Source organism: Lutra lutra, chromosome 1 (assembly GCF_902655055.1).
Source record: "Lutra lutra chromosome 1, mLutLut1.2, whole genome shotgun sequence".
NCBI lineage: Eukaryota > Metazoa > Chordata > Mammalia > Carnivora > Mustelidae > Lutra > Lutra lutra.
This window is the reverse complement of record NC_062278.1, coordinates 148,008,958-148,029,448: the sequence shown is the minus strand read 5'-3', so window position 1 is coordinate 148,029,448 and position 20,491 is coordinate 148,008,958. Positions and strand designations below refer to the sequence as shown.

Sequence of the window (20,491 nt, the reverse complement as noted above, 5' to 3'; positions counted from 1 at the left end):
AGAGATGGTAATAGAAAATGGTTATACTTATTTTTCCTTCACATTTTATTAGACATACATAAATTCTCTTCATGCGCACATGAAACAGTGTTCCATTGAAGCCCACATCTTAACCAACCAACCATAAAAATAGGCACATTTGGATAAGTAAACGATGAAAACAAGAGTATTGAGGAGAAGTCAAGTTTTCTCCAACTATACTTTTCATTTACCAAATTCATGACAATGTCCATTATATCCTGGCTATAGAATTTACATGAAAAAAGTCGAGTTTACAGCACTTTCAGACTCAAACTGTTCCAGTTTTATTATTCCAATAAAAGCAACGGATTGTTGATTCTCTATTTTCCCGTCTCACCAGGGATTACATTTTGCCCAGGTTGCATTTGCTGTGTATGTAGAATTCTATGCATTACTCAGAACTTTCTGGACACTTATAAAACTGAAGCCCTGTGGCTATAAATAGAAAAAAGGAGTCTGAATAAGGAACATTAATTTCCTGGGAATGTAGGCACAGCCACAAGGCTGTCCCTTCAGGGAGCCCACATAAAATGAAGCACCAGGCAAGAAAATTTCTGTGTTGCATTTCCCCTTTAGTTATTAAGACCAAGGTGTCCACGGAACATGTCAGAGGGATAACAATTACCAACAGTGTAACAAAAGGACAAAAGCTGGTCGAATCTGCAAGTGAATGCACTACTGAGCAGAACAGATAGCAGAGTAGTTCTCTAAGTTTTTGTATAGTCAGTTCCATTCTTCGTGAAGCAGAAAAATAGGTTAAAACAAACTCTGTCCTGGCAGTTCCTGGATAACTTATTGACAGGCAAAATGGTTCTGATGGGTAGATAAAAGAATGCAAAGAAAGGGAACCAGGGTGAAGTTCTGGTCATGTTCCCTCCAAATTTCACAGAGATCAACAAGCATGAGGGGTGAAAGGGATAAAGATAACTATGCGGAGGGCTCAGTAAGAAGCAGATGTGCAAGGGCCCATGCGGAAGAAGATGTCTACAATTCCATAGGCACGTGATAGCTTTTCTTTATCAAAACTGTTTATGTTTCTATATCAAATTTCAATATAAACCCATTATATCCTCACGATTACACGTGTAAGAAGATTCTCACTAAAACATCCCCAAACTCATACTTATTTTACTGTGCAAGTAATTGAAACATGTGCTATTGGTGCCCATTTATATGCCCTTATACTTTCCACCCCAGGCACACAGGCACTGTACTTCTCAATGTAAGGACCTCCTTGGCTGGCCAGAACTACCCTGCCCCCTCTGGCAACCTAGAAGCGCTAGAAAACTAACAAACCACTATGGCCGACTGTGAACTAGTGACTGGCAGGAGTTAATATATAAATACCCTAGTTCCTTTGCCCCTGGGAAGTAATAACTCCAAGGTGTGTGTCCTGCTTTGGTTTGTAAAGTTGCCCTACTGGGACTGAACTCCAATTACCAACAGTGATAGTTGGCTTAATAAGGTACTCTTCCTTTTCATACTCCCCAGCTCCTCTACTGGTGTTTCCTTCATGCCCCAAATAAACCACTTGTTCTTGAATCTTTCTCTCAGCATCTGCTTTTTGGGAAGTCCAAGTTAATGCAGTAAATATTGTCTACCCTCAAGTATTGCAAATGGTGTGATTTTATAGTCATCTACTTTTCCATCTTCTTGTGGCCTCTGTTCAGGAAAGAGAGGCCAGCAGTCACACATGAGGTAGTGTGGTTGATATAACAAAAGTTCTCTCCTTCCCAGTTCTTACGTAGTGTGTAGCATTGCTTCTTAAGGACCTTTTCAGCAGTGAAACTTAATTGCTGAGTTGTTTAAATGATCCCAATTAACTAGTTTTCCATGATAATGGTAGGTATCATTCATTGAGCACTTGCTATGTTCTACTCTGTTTACTTAGTACATTTATTTTACCTGTGAGACAGGTACTATTATAGACCTCATTTTCACGTTGACAAAGCTGAGACCTTAAGCTGCACAAAGCCATGTAGCCAGTAAGGGCCAGAGCTAGGCGGCAGAGACAGGAATGCTTGAGTGGATGTCTGTGAGGTTCCATAACCAAGTATCCTCATCCATCATTGCTGCACATCAAGACCCTAAGGGAGTTGTTTAACAGAGGACAGAGAGAATTTTTTAAATGTCAGCGCCTAGGGGATCTTTATCTACAGCAAGTAATAAGAATGAATGTTGAAATCCTAGAGGTTGGTCTTGGGTTAGGGGGCATATAGCAGCCAGTGACCCTTGGACACTCCCATTTGTCCTGTCGCCATCTTGCCACTCAGTCTGACCACCCCAGTCAAAAGAGGGATGATGGAAAAGAAATAGAAAATCAAACTGAAAATTAGTAAAACTTTTGCTGCAAGAACTGGTTTATATTTCTGAGTAAAATTATGTTTGGGATTGTTTGTGAAACTAAATTAAGCAAGAGTTGGCAATATATACAAAGCAGAGTTCTCCAGTACAGTCTATGTACAATTTCCTAACAATAAAAAGAAAATTCATTATCTGTCAGCAAAAGTTAGTGGTTTCATAATTTCCTGGAAAGTCTCTGATACTTTATTATTGTTAATTTTTAACATGAAACTGTTACCTGAGGACTGCCTGAGATCCACTTAAAATTTTGCAGTGGTAAAGAAAGGAGAAGGCAAGAAAAGGGAATCCACCAGAATAAAAACTCTTGGAGAGAGGAGCTAACACCTTGAGTCAAAATTATAAGGACGTGTAAGCTAGAAATGTCCCCTCCTTAATGAACATTAGGATTCACATAATTAACACTGCATTTTAAGAAGCTAGAAGAGAATTTAAATTTATGGAATACCCACTATATGTCCAGCCAACTGCCCACATTATTTCATTTCACCTGACGGGAATCCAATAAAGTCGGTATGGCTAACTGTTTTTTGTTTTTTGCTTTTTTTTTTTTAATAAGGTAAAGATCACATAGCTAAGACCTGAAGCCATGTTATTTTGTCTTCTACCAGTCTGTATTATTTGCTCTTTCCGATACTCAACTTTTTCACATCTTGAGTAAGGATTCGTTCCTCCTGTACAAGCCATGAGATCCTAACATGAACAAATCCTACTTTGGTAGTAAGAATAATAAAACTCAAAAGGAATCTGGAATCTTCAGGGTCTTTTCAGCCCAGGTATTGTTTCAGACAGAAACCACTGCCAAACTTGCTCTCTGAATGAAAGGATGTGTGACCAGGCAGTGGGAATCGCAGGGGGCACTGAGAAGTTCTCAAAGGCCTGAGAGAGCAGTTGGTCAACAGTAGGCACGCTTGGGTTATAAATAATCACACCAGGAAAGTTTCTCCATATACTCTGTGCCTAACAACTGTCACATGAATATAAAGCCATCTGCCTTATTTTCTTTGCATTGTTTTGTATGCATCTTTTTCACTTTGCTAGATTTTTAAATTTGGTAGGGGGGTGGTGGGGTGGACAGGAACAGTGGTTTCTGTTGTTCTTTTGCTTTAATTCTCCTCCTCTGGAATCATAACATCTAGGAGGGTGACCTCCATAGAGGAGGAGTTTGGAATACAAGGGAACTCAAAACTTAAGCAAATCTTGTATAACCTAGAAATTCAGAAACCACCTATATTAATTAGAATTTAAAAACAGAAGCCAGAATGTACTGTGGCCACTTGAATTTATATACAGATTTACAGATGAATTTTTAACCTTTGTTAATTTAATTAACCCAGAACTGAGTACTTTCAGCTAGTTCTACAGTAATAACATTTTACTAAGATCAAGTCAGCCTTATAAAATGTTTTTAAAGCAGATTTTTTTTCCCTCATGGATTAACAGTGGTTAACAGAGATTTCCCATCCCATTATTCCCTTTCCTTGTCTCTCCAAAACTGCATATACACTATAATGGTATTTATATGCAACCTAATCATAGAGGAAAGACCAAGGACTCAACCATTTGGGGTATGTCAATGAAGTGACTTAAAACTCTTTTGATCTAATTACGCTAGGAAATGCTTTTGAAACAAAATGTGATTCGACTATGCTATAAGTCCCCCTCTAAGAATCTCAACATCTGAGGTCAAACAGCTAACATTTATACTCATTTTTAGAGAACCCCACACAGACAGGCATCCTCATCCAGGCTTTCACAGGTATATGTGTACATGTAATTAGTAAATATCATTCCCTTGGGCATCACATCACCTTAAAATATCTTTCTAAATATCCAGAGAAAATTATAATCATGAATCTCAGATGTACATATTAGTCTGAATTTACCTTATATAGCATCAAACATGCATTCTTAATGAATGTTTTCTGGTGAGCAGATGTCTTTAATTCATTCTAAATTTGGGGGGGTGGGGAGAAAGAAAAGAAAGGCCTTGTGTCTTTATCAGCTACCAGAATGCTGATTTCTCATCCAGAAAGCATCCCAGCAGAAGATCATTTCAGTCTCAAGATGACTTTTGCAGAAGTGTTTTAGTCATTAAAAAGAATGAGTTATAGTATATGCATTTGGAAGTACACATGTGAATCATGATGTCTAGTCAGTGACTTAAACGATATTGGATGAAGTGATCCTATAAAGCATCCTTCCATGTTAAAACACAAATGAGCACAATACATTTTTGATAAAGCAAATGTAAGAATGGCACCTGAACACTAATCACTTATCCTAAAGAAAGAGAGAGCATAATTACTCCCACTGTTATATTAGATTGTCTTTTTTTGTAAAAGACCCCATCTTAACATTCAAACCCTTTGAATGTATATTAGTCACTGTGATGCAGAAGTAATAGAGCTTACTTGCATTTGCATGTGCTTTGCAATAATATTATTAGGTGGTCTATGATGATCAGAGCAATGATACCATCATACAGCACCCTCTGTCTTTCTGTTTCACCTTTGACATGACGCCCAAGAAAAGGCTGTGGATCACATTGAAAAATACCTAAGAAATGATAGGTATTTTTATTATTATTTATTATTATTAAATAGTCCGTTATTGATTAGGCTACTAAAGAAGTTCTCTTACAGGTTAAAAGAATACTTGAGATGATTCTGGTGCATTTCTCCTGTTCTGCTGTTCCGTTTTTAATGTCAGTAAGTCGGGACACTCAAGCCTATTTGCATTCATCTCATTAAAGTTTTAAATGCTTACTGTTAACACCTCATTGCAAATAAGGCCCCAGACAACGACTATTGGCAAGTAGTCTTAGAAAACTATAAACTGTGGCTTTTAAAGTCAGACTTGAAAAGCAAGTGGGGCTGAGAGGTTAGGCAAGTTAGAAGGGGACATATGGCATTTTAAAGAACATAATGAAGGGCCACACATAAATACAATGTTTTATTCTTTCGTTTTTGTTTTTGTTTAATTTGTTTGATCACTACCAGAGTTTGATGACTATCCACAGAAACGGCTAGGAGAAAATCCACATTGCTTTATGTTGGACAGAAAGACGGTTTTTATAGATAAAAATATGCTATTTACTTCCAACAAGCGTCTTTTCCATGAGATTTAACTCTAGGGCAGAAGTACGAGTCTCTGCAGAGAAACCAGAGCAAAAATAAAAATTTATCCTAGCGCTTATACGGCTTACATGACAGATGAAAGGAGACTCAATAAATCACAAGTGTCAAGAATTAAGCCATCTTGTTTGGTTTTGTTTTTTCCCTCTGGGGTATTTCTGTTGGACTTCTTGACTTTTCTTCTTTAGATGAGTGGAAATGAAGAATCCACTAAAGAAATGATTGGCTATCAGAAAGAACCACTTGATTGCTGTTGCTGGAAACCCACAGACAAGTTATGAGAAGAGAAGTAACAAGAACACGTGCTATTATTGCTTAATAGGAGAGCAAACAAAGAGGTCATTTCTGAGCCATAGTTTGGGTCAGTCTTATCAGATAAGAAAGTTATACCTCAGATCAACGGCCAGTGTTTTGGTGGCGGTACAGAGATCTGACCGTTTGGTCCATTTCCTTCTTGCTGCTTTTGTGGCATAGAATACTCTATGAATATAAGAGAAAAATTCTGCTCTGCAAAACAAAGGAACTTATACCTCCTCAAGATGAATGCTTTCTTCTCCTATGTTTTGATGGAAGTGTCAATAAAAGACTGTGATATCAAAGTATGATTGACATATTTGTGTAATGTCTCTTCTTGCCTACAATTCTGTACAGCAAAGCTTGCCTTTCAAACCACAAGATAATAGAGCTCCCTTTGGTAAATTATCGTTCTTGGTACATAAAACTGCACACATGTATAAGTCTTGCTAAACACCGCAGGGTGGGGAATATAAAAACCTTAGAAAATAGATGCTAATTATGAAATAAAAAGAAATTTCTGTTCTTTTGGATTGAGACACGGAAGAGATTTTTAGTTTAGTGAGCTATCGTGACAGAAGAAAGTATCTGAAAGGACACTCTTTCCTACCTTTCACAGGTTAAAATGAGTCTAACTATACAAACTAGCAAAAAGCCAGAAAAGTAAATGTTAGGGGTTTAAGAGCAGGAGACAAAGGTCAAGCTGTTCAGAAAAACAAAAATAGAAAATTGGTACTGAGTGTTTGGGATGGCATGGAAATACTGGTATAGAAAGTACAGAACTGAAAAGAGGACTTTGGGCTCCTCAGGTTTCTTATCAGTACAGCACTAACTAATAATGACAATTACTGGTGATGTGAATACAGATATTATCCAGCACTTGAATATTCTCAAAACTGAGCCATGACAATATATAACCAATTTCAAAAATAGCAAAAACAAAACAAAACAAAGATTCCTAGGAAGTGAAAGAATTAGAATCAGTTATAAAAGTAAAATTGAACCAAAACAAATTTACACCATCTTACTCCCTAACCATCATCTTCATCGGCACCTTATAAATATTATTTATACTATTCTATGTATTATAAGAGACATAAAGAATAAAATTCACCTTCCTAAAATGCACTGAGATATCAGTATCTTAATGTGCCCCACTCCCAGATGGGAGCCAGTGGCTAGATTATCAAAGAAGCAGTCATTTTCTAGTATTTCCCTTTCAAGAGATTCTCCTCATCATATAAAACGTGGCTGCAAAAACAAAGATTGCTCTGTAATAAAAGTTATTTTCTGTCTCTTTCTTAGTCTAATAACCCAGAAAATAAAATCATTTGCCTACTGCTTCCTCATAAGGTAAGAATTCAAGTCAATTAGTACATATAAACAAACCCTATTGAGGGCTCCATTTTGAGAGTTTAGGATAAAACGCTGCTTCCCTGGTAAAATTCCCCTAATGAAATGTAAAACATAGAAACCGTCAACTCTTGTCATGTGAATAAAATTAACCCCCTGAGAATATCTACTGTTTTATTTTCTGATTAGCCCCATTTTAAATATTTAAAATGTATGGGTCAAAAATTAAGCTTAAGGCTACGTTTTGTCATAAATTAATTTGCGTATTTTAAAAAACATTTTATAGGAAAAGAATGCTAAATCATTTCCATCTAAATCCTTCGCTATAGGCCTGGAGAACACAGAAGCAATGACAGGGACATGATGTAGATCCTTTTAAAATTATGCATTCCTTTTTATTTGGAGGCAAGGAGAATAGCCAATGGGCATTCTAATAAGTATTTAAATTCCTAAAAATTCCTTTAAAAAAAAAACGAACACATTACTTTGACCAAATTCACAAATTGTAAGGGAGACAGGAAACCAATATAATTAAAACAGAAAGATTAGTTCTACGAGTTCAGGTACAGAGTTCACAGATAACAGAGCTATAAGGCTGTCCCATGCAGTGGCCGGATCATGATCTCTCCCCTTCACAAATTCTATTCTCTGATTTCCCTTTTAACAGCAAATATCTCTGTAAATCTCCATCAAGAAGCATCCTGTGAATTTCTGTTCCTGACTTAACCATCTCCATTCATCAAAATGGAACACTTTAAAGATATCAAACTAAAGGTTAAACATAAAATGTGGAAAACTAGACTTTTCTGGGAAGATGTAGATGGGAATGTATGTAGCCTGTAAAAACATTACAGTTTGTGGACAGGAACATATCCTCTTGTTTGTCCTCTTGTAAACTAACAAAAAGAGCCCTTCACCTTGTAATATGAACTTTAGGGAACCACTGAAGAAGCAAACGGTCCCATTATCCTCAAGAAATGGGGAAATGAAATTAATGCATATGAAATCATTGGAAGGCTATTCATTAACTGAGAACGTGGTGCTGCCCAAATGTAATAGGAGGTAGGAGAAGAGAAGAAAACAAGTGAAGCCTGAGGAATCCATCTTATCAAAGAGAAGACGACCCCTGCTCTGGGAAAATGGTGATACAGTAAGAGTGGAGCCGAAGGAAAACAAAATCCATTTGAACGTTCCATGAAACTAACATTCTGTCTACTCCATGAAATTTCCTCAGGTACCATTAAATAATAATGTGATTGTTGTCTTTTCTGTCGAAAGATGAAAACATCCATAATCTGGAGATATTCTTGTATGTGTATTTATTATTCTGCATTCTACATACTTGACTTCAATTCATGGGGCTAATGATCTGTTCAAAGCTAATTGTCCCCGCAACAACATAGGCAGCACGACTTTTGATTGGGCTCTCACAACATACTCCTAGCAAATCACAACTGTAAAATTACTGGCATTATCCCAGTGGCCTACAGACTGGGGATGTAAAGTTTGATGGCCTCGAATTTTTGCCCTCAAATCGATGCTTTTTACATATAATGTTTTACATTTAACAAGAAGATACATTTTCCCACGTGCATCAACACAGCAGACCTCCAAAGCCTTTGTGTCTAATTACCAGTTGTTATTTATCATTTATTCAACAAAAATAATTAGCTGCGTGTCTGTATAATGAAGTAAAATGGGGATTACATTGAGATGCCTCATGTCAAAAATGCAATAGACATTCTCTGCTGCAGTGCTGAACTAAATGTCTTTATGTTGGAGGAAAAAGAAATCCTGTAGATAACAATGTTCAAAAGCTTAGATGACTTTGTCAAAACTAACTAAATAACATAATACATGTTGCCTATGACTGAACCCTTTGAATATTCTATCCTTTTGATTATTTGCAGATGATCAGATGGCTTTAAATATCAGGGTCACAAGATAGATTCTGAAGGGACCAGATTAAACAGAAAGCTAGCTGTTCCAGGGACTTAGAAAAATCCCTTTATGTTTGGTGGCTTTTAAAATCACTTCTACTTTCAGAAACTATGTTCTCAATTGACACAATTTACAAGATTCTGCATAAAGGTGTAAGTGAGACCTGAAAAGGAATGGAAAAAAAAAAAATCTGGCTCAAAAAAAAGCCACACAAAAAGAAAATTCACAAAATATGCTGCACTTTCAAAATGCATGACCTCATTCTTTCCTGGCACTACTGTGAACGTAAAACAAAACCAATTTTATACACACACACACACACACACACACACACACACACACGCATATACACATACATATACATGATTGATATATACATGCATATACATACATATATACATACACACACACATGCATATACATATATGTGTATATGCATGTGTGTGTGTGTGTATGTATATATGTATATGTATATATTGTATAAATATCTAACTAGTGCCTGCCATTTTATGTCTGAGAAAGAAAGATGACGGCCCCTACTAAGGATAGCAGGCCTCTTGGCCTTAAATGGAAGAATGAATTTGTTTCCCCCAAGCCCCAACATATTACTGGAAACAGAAATTGAAGGGGAAAACAATAAATAATAAACATTAAAAACTAAGTTGTTTAAAGTGACACCCTACTATTTTGGGGTTTGTGTGCACCAAGAAGGCTGTGTGAAATAAAAGGAAAGCGTGGGTAAAAAGGTAACAATTATTGGTTCTTCTTTTTATTTTCTTTCCTTCCTTGCAAATTCATTTTTACTTAAAATATTAGAACCGTTCATGATAGCCAATCCGACAATGGGTATAGTAGCCTCTTCACAGACTCACCGAACTTGCAAAGAGAGATGAAGAAGTTCTTGATATAGAGGGAGTCCAGGAGATGATCTTTTCACTGGGAGGCACACACACAGTTAGATTAAATTGTGCTCTTTCAAGGAAGATAGACATAGTCAAGACTGAGCAAGTGAGAGCTCAAGGAAACAAAAAAATTCTCTTGTCTGCCCAAGTAGGGCAGAAAGGCTTGGGATGGAAACCTTCCCTAATATGTACTAAGTGCAATGTTTGCATTCACTTTTCAGTTCTGCCTAGTCTGAGGTCAAATGTGCTTGCCTTCACCTCAAATGAAGCTCTGGACAGGGACAGTGATACCATACATTTCCAAGCTGGGCCCTCCTTCTAAGTACCTTTGGAAGGAATGTTGGTTACATACACTGGGGAAAAACCCACATTCGAAGTCATCCTGCTTGACTCTGCTGTGGAAGTGGGGGGATGGCGGTGGAGGTAGTGATGCAGACAGTGGGTGTGAGGTGGGGTGACTGTAACAGGGAGTGCCCACTGAAGGCTTCCAGGAAAGGTCCCCGGAGTTCTATCAAGTAAGCTGCAGTCAATACCTGCACATGTCCTGAAATTATGCATACAAGCTTTTAAAGAAAGCTCCTTAAACAAACATAAATATTTCTTGGCCATTATGCCTGCTTGTTCCAGATCAAGTCCTGTGGTTCATGCCTATTGCTTTTGTGAATGATTTCTTTCTTAATATATACCTATATTAACATATCTTGACATAGCTATCCATGAACCTGTCCATCTCCACAGTGAAGGGGGAGGAGTGACAGCCAGCACTTACCTACCTGTGCCAAGTAGTAGCTAAAGAAGTTGGAACTAATGCTTTATTTTTCCTTTTAAAGAATTAAAAGCAAGCAAACAAACAAAAAACCTCTTTTTTGCGTGAATGGATTGGAATGGACTTAGAAGAGAGGTTAAGCAGTAGCCTGAGTATCTTATCGAATGTATAAATGAAAAGAAAAACCCAAAAACTCATATCAGAAGTTTTAAAACCGTCCACTATAAAAAATGCTCATCAGTATCTGTTGTAACCTCTGAAAGATATAAAAAGTTATACAGGCACGAGTATGTACACAATAAAAGGAAAATTGATGTCTAAGAAAATGAAATATGCAAAATAAATCTTAAGAGACTTCCACCTGGGTTTATCAAGAAACACAGACAGTAAGAAAATATGGAAGTGTTGCTCCTTAAAATACACAAGACCAGCCTCCTCATTTTATAATGTGTTTGTAAAAAGAACTTTTGAATTTTAACTGTTTGAATGTTGGTCCACAGCTGTAGTTGTCTAAATTTTTTAAAATCAAAAAATATATTCTGTGATATCAGAATATATATCCAAAATTTTGGATAATATGTAATGTTTAACAATTGATACCCTATGAAAAAAGAAATAGAAGGGTGCAATCATATAAGAAATATATATACATACATAATATCCCAGGACTTATGAGAAAAACTTTTACTCAAAGTGCCTTTATCTAGCAAACAAAAAACCAACAACACAACCCATTCCATGAAAAATAGTTATTCTATCACTCTCTCAATGTAATTGTGTACAGAGTAAAATAACCCACTGAAAGTGGTATTTTACCACCCACAGTTAGTTTTATTGATTCTATAAATGCTACAACCACAGAGTAAAACTTCTTATCATACAGCTACCTAGAGAAATGCATGTAGATACTTCACTTTACAGACCTGTATGCTTCTGCAAACCTCACCTATTTTAAAACACTATGCAATATGGCAATTGAAATTATTTGGTGTCATGAGTAACAGAGAAAGGCATCAAGAGTCAAAACTTAAATATCGGGACGCATCTTTGAGGAACGAGAATAGTCTTTTTTATTTTTGAGTTTTAATTGATGGACTAACCCCCCAGGACAGCCCCATACTATTAAAATTGCTGTCCAGGACGGCAATAAGTGTACTGAGAAAATTCTCTGTAATGCAATGTTCAAAATAGAGAAGGAACCCTACTTTTAACACATTGTGTGACTAATTAATTGGCTTCTCCTAAGAATATACTTTGTGTCTCCTTTTGTTTATTACACTATTCACACCTTTCCTGGAACAAGCACTTCTCTTCACAGACAGCCACATAAATCCAGACAGGAACAAACAGCCTCAATATACGGTTGACACCCAAACTGTCAAGCCAGCAGCTCTGGTGACAGTCGTTTTATACAACTGCTTAGTCATTCCTGTCTAGCCCTATGATGCCCAAGTATCCGTTGCTGGGAAGCCATATCATGAAATGTTAATTTGGCTCTTAAAGATTACATGCTTTTAAAAAAAAGTGATAAGAGAAGTTGAGCTGGGCTCAGACAGACTGTCTCTGTTCCCAGGTTCTGAAAATGCACTCCCAGAAATATTTTCTGTAGCCTTGGGAGCAGCAACGTTCCTCGGTAATCCTGATGAAATAACAATTTTCTCCCGTCAGGGAGATGGGGTGTGTGTGTGTGTGTGTGTGTGCGCGCGTGCGTCTCTGGCCTGTGTATTTCTGGTCAGGAGTTAATGTGAGACTTGGTAAGAAAACATACCCTACAGGCATGTGTCCTTAAACTTCACACTTCGCTGAAGCTGTTCCTTCAGCTTTGCTCTCCTCCGAGTCCTCCCCCACCATCTCTTCCCCGCTGCTGCTGCTCCGTATGGCAGCACGTTTATGGATGCCATTTTTATGAGACCTGCCATGTGAAATGAATTCACACTCTATTCTCAGCATCCTCCTTTCTCTCGTCGATCCCCCTTGGAAGAATGTGATAACCTTTGTTTTCGAAAATACTACTGACTTGTGTGTGTGTTTGCTTTGAAAATTGAGTCTTTGAAAATGATCCTGAGCCAAGCAACTCACACTTGGGGAACACTGCAGTGAAGAGACAGATCACACAGAGGCTACGAGGAACAAAACAAATCGTCCTAACATCTCCTGAAGTGTTATAAATAAAGCCGGCTAGTAAAAGATGAAAGCGAAGCTTGAATCTTCACCCCACCAGCGTGTCCCCACATGCTAAGAATAATCTTGACTGACCCAGTATCTCTTCGCTTCTTAGGGAAAAGCAGTAAAGTTGAAGTGGGTGTTATTAGCCCACAGCAGTGGTGATTCAAATATTTAACTACCTAGACTTTTACACTTGGCATCTGAAGAGTAATTCCCGGATCCTACCAGCCTTGAGGCAAACAGTGACACATTTTCATTGTCAGAATGAGAGACTGAAACATCAGTCTATCTCTTGCTGTCCCTCTCTTTCTCTCTTGTCTCTTTTATTCTCCCCCCGCACCACCTTGAAGTTTTAAGCTCCATTTAGACATCCCTTTTGTGGATAGGCTGTTGCAAAGGAACACTAATTATTTTAATAAGATACAAATATGAAGTAGGACAGAAACATTTCAGAGAGGTCCTCAACATCCTTCTGCCCCTTTTCAGTTGCCTGGTTCAATCTCAAAGTATTTTTGGATGACTACATGGAACAGTTCCAGAGCTCACTCAACTGTAGTATTTACGAGGATGACATGCCTGCTCTTACTCTCCAGCTCCAGCTTCTACCTGTGACAGACTGAGCAACTGTGGTACATTCCCACTCAGTACAGACATAGCCTCAGGACCCTTCCTGACATAGCACTCCCAGCAACCATCGGCCATTATCCATGATCTAGAGCTGGTTTAAACAATAGCCTCTAATTGTCTTCTTGCATCTGGCCATCCTTCCTTAAGATCGCTAAACTTGGAGGAAACTGCAGATCCATCAAGCAGGAGTCTATTTACTTTTACTGGAGGTGGTCTTGAGAGAAGCTGGTTAACTTCCACTTGATATATCCTTGCATTCTTCTACTAATTGTGCTGAAGCATTCGAAAATTTAAGAAATCATGAGCTAAATCCGGGGTACGGACCATGGCAATTAGACTGAGTAGCACGTCATTTTCACTAAGTAAGGGAGCAGAGAGAAGATAAACATGTCAACCCCCATAGTTACCCTGTGAAGTCCTAGGGGAATCTTATTATTAAATTAAGAAAAGTATTAGGTCTAGCAGTATGTATACCTCCATTCAGGCATATGTACATTCATTAATTTTAGTGTGAATGACAATGCTCTCTATTTGGATAGGGCCCTCGGTTACACAGGTGGATACATTTGGCAAAGCTCATGGAATGGTATTCTTAAGATTCATGTATTTCATTGCATGGAAGTTTCATTCCAAAAGGAAAAAAAAAAAAAAGTACTGAAGTCTCATTAATGATACGTATGCTGTGTTTGGAAGTGAAACACACTGATGTCTGCAACCGATGTCTTACTCAAAAAAAAAATAAATAAATGAATAAATAATTAAAAATATATATTTATGGTGAATTGATGAATGGATAAAGCAAAGGGTGTGTAATAAAGCAAGTCTAGTGAAAGATTAATTGTAGAATCTAGATAGTGAATTCACTGTAAACATCTTTCCGTTTTCTGCATGTGTGAAAATGTTCATAATAAAGTGTTGGGGAAAACTATAATACACTCCTAATCTTGTTGTGAAATGCTTGAGACCTACACTTGTCCTTTGTCCTGCTTCTTTTTGATTGGAAGCAAAAAACAGCTCAATTAAATGAAATGACTCATTACTGAAATATCTTGATTTTTGTCTTCATAAAGAAGCATTGGGATGTGCATATGCAATTCCAGCCAGGAAAGACAAGGACAGACTGTTGTCCTTAGAGTCCACTAGCCTCCTCACACCCAGAACAACAGAAGTGGTCCACACCAATATATCTTAACATAGCACTTTTGTTTGGCAAAGCATCACTCAAATGTAAATATAAAATCATACTTGTCGACCTTGTTGAAATCACTGAACTGATCTGTTCCATTTTTTTCCCTCTTCAGAACACACAGACGTTCATGCTGACTTGGCAAACCATGGTTGACAAACCACTGCTCTGTCAAATCTGCACCAGGGACTTCAGAGTCTAAGTGATGGATATTGTGTGGCACAAAGTATTCAAAACTGGGACTTTTGTAAAACAAGTGCAAAGAGCTCAGTGAAAACCCATTATCACTAGTAGAATGGAGAAGGTGATGAAATTCTTATACTCCTTCCCCCTTTAGTGGTTTGAGGGCAGCTGGACATGGCATATTGAAATAAGGGCATTTTTTAACAAACAGAATTAAGAACAGGATATTTAACCTAGTTTATTAATTCTGATAGCAATATGTGAGCTAACATGCCCTGGTAATAATTTATATCATGACCAAAAAATACATATTGCTATCTTCCCTCCTCCCCACTTGCTTTCATCTGGTTTTGGGAATTACAAGTCCCAAGGATCAGGATGATATAATATGGCAAATGAGAATCAGTGAGCACACTGCAATACACTTTAAGGGTTCACTGCTCAGCTTGTGATTCCATACTTTTTAATTTCCTTGTGCAAACAGTGAACTGAAAAATGGGAAAATCCATTTGGCTAGTCTGAGCTGTAAATTAAATCCTTGATTAAATTCTGGCAATTACATCTCTAGGTTGTTTCCATTTCAACATTTTAAATACATTTGAATAAGCTTCTGAATCATGATCTTGGCAATCTATTGTATGGCAAAATGGACTCTAATAAATACTATTAAGAGGTTAGCTGGCAAATAGAAAAATTGAAGAATACCATGAACAAATATTTTATCCTGCTTTTAAGTTGTTTGCATACGAGCATGAGTTGCTAAGAGGCAGAAAATAAGTACATGAATCTAATGTATGTTCTTAACCAGTAAAGAGCAGTGAAAATCAGTGGTTCTCAAACTTTATTGTGCACAAAAATTACCCAGAGGTCTTATTAAAATGCAGAATCCTGGGACTCCACATCCCCTCAACACCCCTACCCTCAACCCCACCAGACACTGATGGAGAGGTTTGGACGGTGCCCACTAATTTGCATTTCTTTTCTTTTTAAACTACAGTGTAGCTAAATCAATGTTATATTAGTTTCAGGTTTATAATATAGTGATTCAATAAGTCCATATATTACTCAGTACTCATCAAGATAAGTGTACTCTTAGCCCATTGCCCATTTCACCCATTTCCCTTCCCACCTCCCCTCTAGTCACCACCAGTTTGCTCTCTATAGTTAAGAGTCTGTTTCTTGGTTTATCTCTGACATTTAAAAAATTCGTTTATTTGTTTTATTTCTTAAATTCTACATATGAATGAAATATGGTATTTGTCTTTCTCATACTGACTTACTGCGTTCAGCACAATACACTCTAGCTCCATCCATGTTGTTGCAAATGGCAAGATTCTTTTTTATGGCTGAGTAATATTCCATTATATATATTTCTATCATATATATAATATTCCATCTTATATGCATAATCATATAAATATATATAATATATACAATATATATCACCCTATACCACACCATATATATTATATATACCACAACTTCTTTGTCCATTCATTTACGGATAAACAAACTTGGGCTGCTTCCATAATTTGGCTATTATAAATAATGCTACAATAAACACAGGAGTGCATGTATCCTTTTGAAATAGTGTTTTCATATTCTCTGCGTAAATACACAGTAATGTGATACTGTGTCATAGGGTAGTTCTATTTTTAACTTTTTGAGGAAACTCCACATTGTTTTCCACAGTGGCCTCAACCAGTTTGCATTCCCTCCAATATTGCATGAGGGTTCCTTTTTCTCCACATCCTCACCAACACTTGGTGTTTCTTGAGTTTTTATTTTAGCCACTCTGAGAAGTGTGAGTTGACATCTCATTGTTCTTTTGATTTTTATTTTTTTCTATTTTAGATTTTTATTTATTTATTTATTTATTTGACAGAGAGGGAGACAATGAGACAGGGAACACAAGCTGAGGGTGTGGGAGAGGGAGAGTAGGCTTCGCGCTGAGCAGGGAGCCCCATACAGGACTCTATCCCGGGACCCTGGGATCAGGACCTTAGCTGAAGGCAGACGTTTTAACGACTGAGCCACCCAGGCGTCACTTGATTTGTATTTTTCTGATGACCAGTGATGCTGAGCATCTTTTCATGTGTCTGTTGGCCATCTGGATGTCTTCTTTGGAGAAATGTATTTTCATATATTAACTGGATTATTTGTGGGGGTTTTTGGTGTTGGATTATATCAGTTCCTTACATATTTTGGAAACTAACATTTTATTGTGTATGTCACCTGCAAGTATCTTTTCCCATTCAAGTAGGTTGTCTTTTAGCTTTAGTGGTCGTTTCCTTTGCTGTGAAGAAGCTTTTTATTTTGATATAGTTCCAATAGTTTATTTTTGTTTTTGTTTCCTTTGCTTTAGGAGACATATTTAGAAAGATGTTGTCTGGGCCAATGTCAGAGAAATTATTGCCCGTGTTTTCTTCCAGAGTTTTTGTGATTTCAGGTCTCACAATTAGGTTCTTAATCCATTTTGAGTCTATTTTTGTGTCTGAGTAAGAAAATGGTCCAATTTATTCTTTTGCATGTAGCTGCCCAGTTTTCCCAACATCATTTGTTGAAGATATTGTCTTTTTCCCATTGCACATTCTTGCTTCCTTTGTCAAAGATTAATTGGCTGTAATATTATCAGTTTATTCTTGGCTTTCTATTCTGCTTTATTGATCTATGTGTCTATTTTTTTGCCAGCAGCATACTGTTTTGATTACTACAGCCTTATAATATAACTTGCAGACTGGAACTGTGGTATAAAAGTATTTTTGCTTTTCTTTTTCAAGATTGCTTTGGCTACTAGGGGTTTTTTGTAGTTCCATTAAAAAATAGGATTTTTTTTGTCCTAGTTTTGTGAAAAAGAGGCTGTTGGTATTTTGAAAGGGATTGAATTAAATCTGTAGATTTCTTTGGGTAGTATAGACTTTTTAACAATATTTATTCTTCCAGTACATGAGCATGGAATGCCTTTCCATTTCTGTGTGTTTTCTTTAATTTCTTTCATCAATATTTTATAGTTCTCAGAGCACAGGTCTTTAACCTCTTTGGTTAAGATTATTTCTAGGTATTTTATTATTTTTGGTGCCATTATAAATAGGATTGTTTCCTTAATTTCTCTTTCTGGTGCTTCATTGATAACAGATTTCTATACATCGATTTTGAATCCTGTGACCTTATTGAATGAATTTATCAGTTTTAGCAGTTTTTTGGTGGAGTCTTTAGAGTTTTGTATATATAGTATCATGTCATTTGCAAATAGTGAAAGTTTTATTTCTTCTTTACCAGTTTGGATGCTTTTATTCTTTGCTGTTGCCTGATTGCTGTAGCTATGAATTCCACTACTATGTTGAGTAGCAAATATTGAACCACTCTTGATCTCAGGGATAAATCCCACTTTATCATAGTGAATGATTTTGGTAATGTATTGTTGGATTTGGCTTGCCAATGTTTTGTTGAGGATTTTTGCATCTATTTTCATCAGAGTTATTGGACTGTAGTTCTCTTTTTTTTTTTTTGTGGTATCTTTATCTGGTTTTGGTGTCTGGGTAATCCTACCTTCATAGAACGAATTTTGAAGTTTTCCTTCTTCTTCATATTTTTGGGAAAAGTTTGAGAAGAATAGGCATTAACTCTTCCATAAATGTTCAGTAGAATTCACCCGTGTGGCCATCTGGTACTGGACTTCTGTATTTGGGAGTTCTTTGACTACTGATTCAATTTCATTGCTGGAAATCAGTCTGTTCAAATTTTCTATTTCTTCCCGCTTCAGTTGGTAGGTTATGTTTCTAGGAATTTATCTATTTCTTTTAAGTTGTCTAATTTGTTGGCATATAGTTTTTCATAGTATTCTCTTACAATTCTTTGTATTTCTGTGACGTCAGTTATTTCTCCTCTTTCGTTTCTGATTTTGTTTGAGTCCTCTCTTTCTCTCTCTCTCTTTTTCTGGTTTTGGTTTTTGTGTTTGTTTGTTTGTTTGTTTGTTTTGCTTTGTTTTTGGTATTTTTTGTTTTTGTTTTTGTTTTTTGGATGGGTCTGGCTAGAGGTTTAGTAGTTTTATTGATTTTTCAAAGAACAAGCTCCTGATCTGTTCTACTGGTTTTTGTTTGTTTGTTTGTTGTTGTTGTTTTTTAGTTTCTCATTGATTTCTGCTCTAATCTTTATTATTTCCTTCCTTCTGCTGGCCTTCGGTTTTGTTTGTTCTTCTTTTTCTAGCTCCTGTGTGTGTAGTTAGGTTGTTTATTAGAGATTTCTTGCTTCTTTAGGTAGGCCTGTATTCTTATGAACGTCTCTCTTAGAACTTTTGCTGCATCTCAAAAATTTTGAACTGTTGTGTTTTCATTTTCATTTCTCTATATGTGATTTTTTATTTCTTCCTTGACTTCCTGGTTGATCTATTCATTGTTTAGTAGAATGTTATTTAACTTCCATGCATTCGTGCTCTTTCTAGATTTTTTTTCTTGTGCTAATTTCTAGTTTCAAGCATTGTGGTCAGAAAAGATGCATAGTATGACTTTGATCTTTTTAAATTTATTGATGTTTGTTTTGTGGCCCGATATGCAATCTATTCTGATAAGAACAGATACTACACTTGATCTTAGCCAAAAGGCCGAGAAGCGATGCAATCTATTCTGGAAAGTGTTCCATGTGCACTTAAAAGGAAGGTGTATCCTTTTCTCTTAGATAGCCTGCTGAATATATTTGTTAAATCCATCTGGTCCATTGTGTCATAAAACCCACTATTTCCTTGTTGATTTTCTGTTTGGATGATCTGTCCATCGATGTAAGTGGGTGTTAAAATCTCTTACTATTACTGTATTTCTATCAACTGTTTCCTTTATGTCTGCTATTAACAGTTTTATGTGTTTAGGTGCTCCCATGTTCGGTGCAAAAACGTTTACAAGTGTTATATCTTCTTGTTGAATTGTCCTCTTTATCATTGTATAGAGTCCTTCTTTGTCTCTTGTCAGTTTTTGTTTTAAAGTCTGTTTTGTCTGATACATGTATTGCTTGCTATCCCAGCTTTCTTTTCACATACATTTGCATGATAAATGTTTCTCTATCCCCCCACTTTCAGTCTGCAGGTGTCTTTAAGTCTGAAATGAGCATCTTACAGTCAGCATATAAATAAGTCTTCCATGACTGGAATGGGTAGATCCATGAAAGCATGGTGCGGGGGAGCACAGGGCTTGGTGTAAGCAAGTCAGACAGGGAATGTTGGTGCTGTGCTAGTTCTGGGAGGTTGTCAGTGTGTTTATACTGTGGGGGTGGGGAGGGAAATGGAGCCTGCCAGCTCCTTTGTTCGGGGAGGGGAGGAATCTTCCAGTGAAATCTGTCCCTCTGGGACAAGCTCTGAGATGAATAAACTACACTCCATCTCAGTTACTTCAGGAGTTTTTCAAACTGCTGCTTTTGTACTTTATCTCTGTGGCAATTTGTTGTACTGTCTCTTTAAGGGTGAGGACTCCGCTTCCTCTTGCCCTCCAGGCTCTCCCAGAACCAAGCCCATGGGTGTTTAAAATTCCAGGCTTTAAGTCCCACTGGTGAAAGAATTCACAGAATT

The 20,491-nt window shown here is 37.0% G+C and overlaps 1 protein-coding gene and 1 pseudogene across 9 annotated transcripts in view; both read right to left on the bottom strand.

Annotated features, from left to right (window-relative positions):
* Positions 1–20,491, bottom strand: part of RBMS3 (RNA binding motif single stranded interacting protein 3) — a 1,359,637-nt gene that overhangs the window by 288,748 nt on the left and 1,050,398 nt on the right. The window lies entirely within an intron of this gene.
* LOC125089306 (uncharacterized) lies at positions 19,424–19,549 on the bottom strand (annotated as a pseudogene).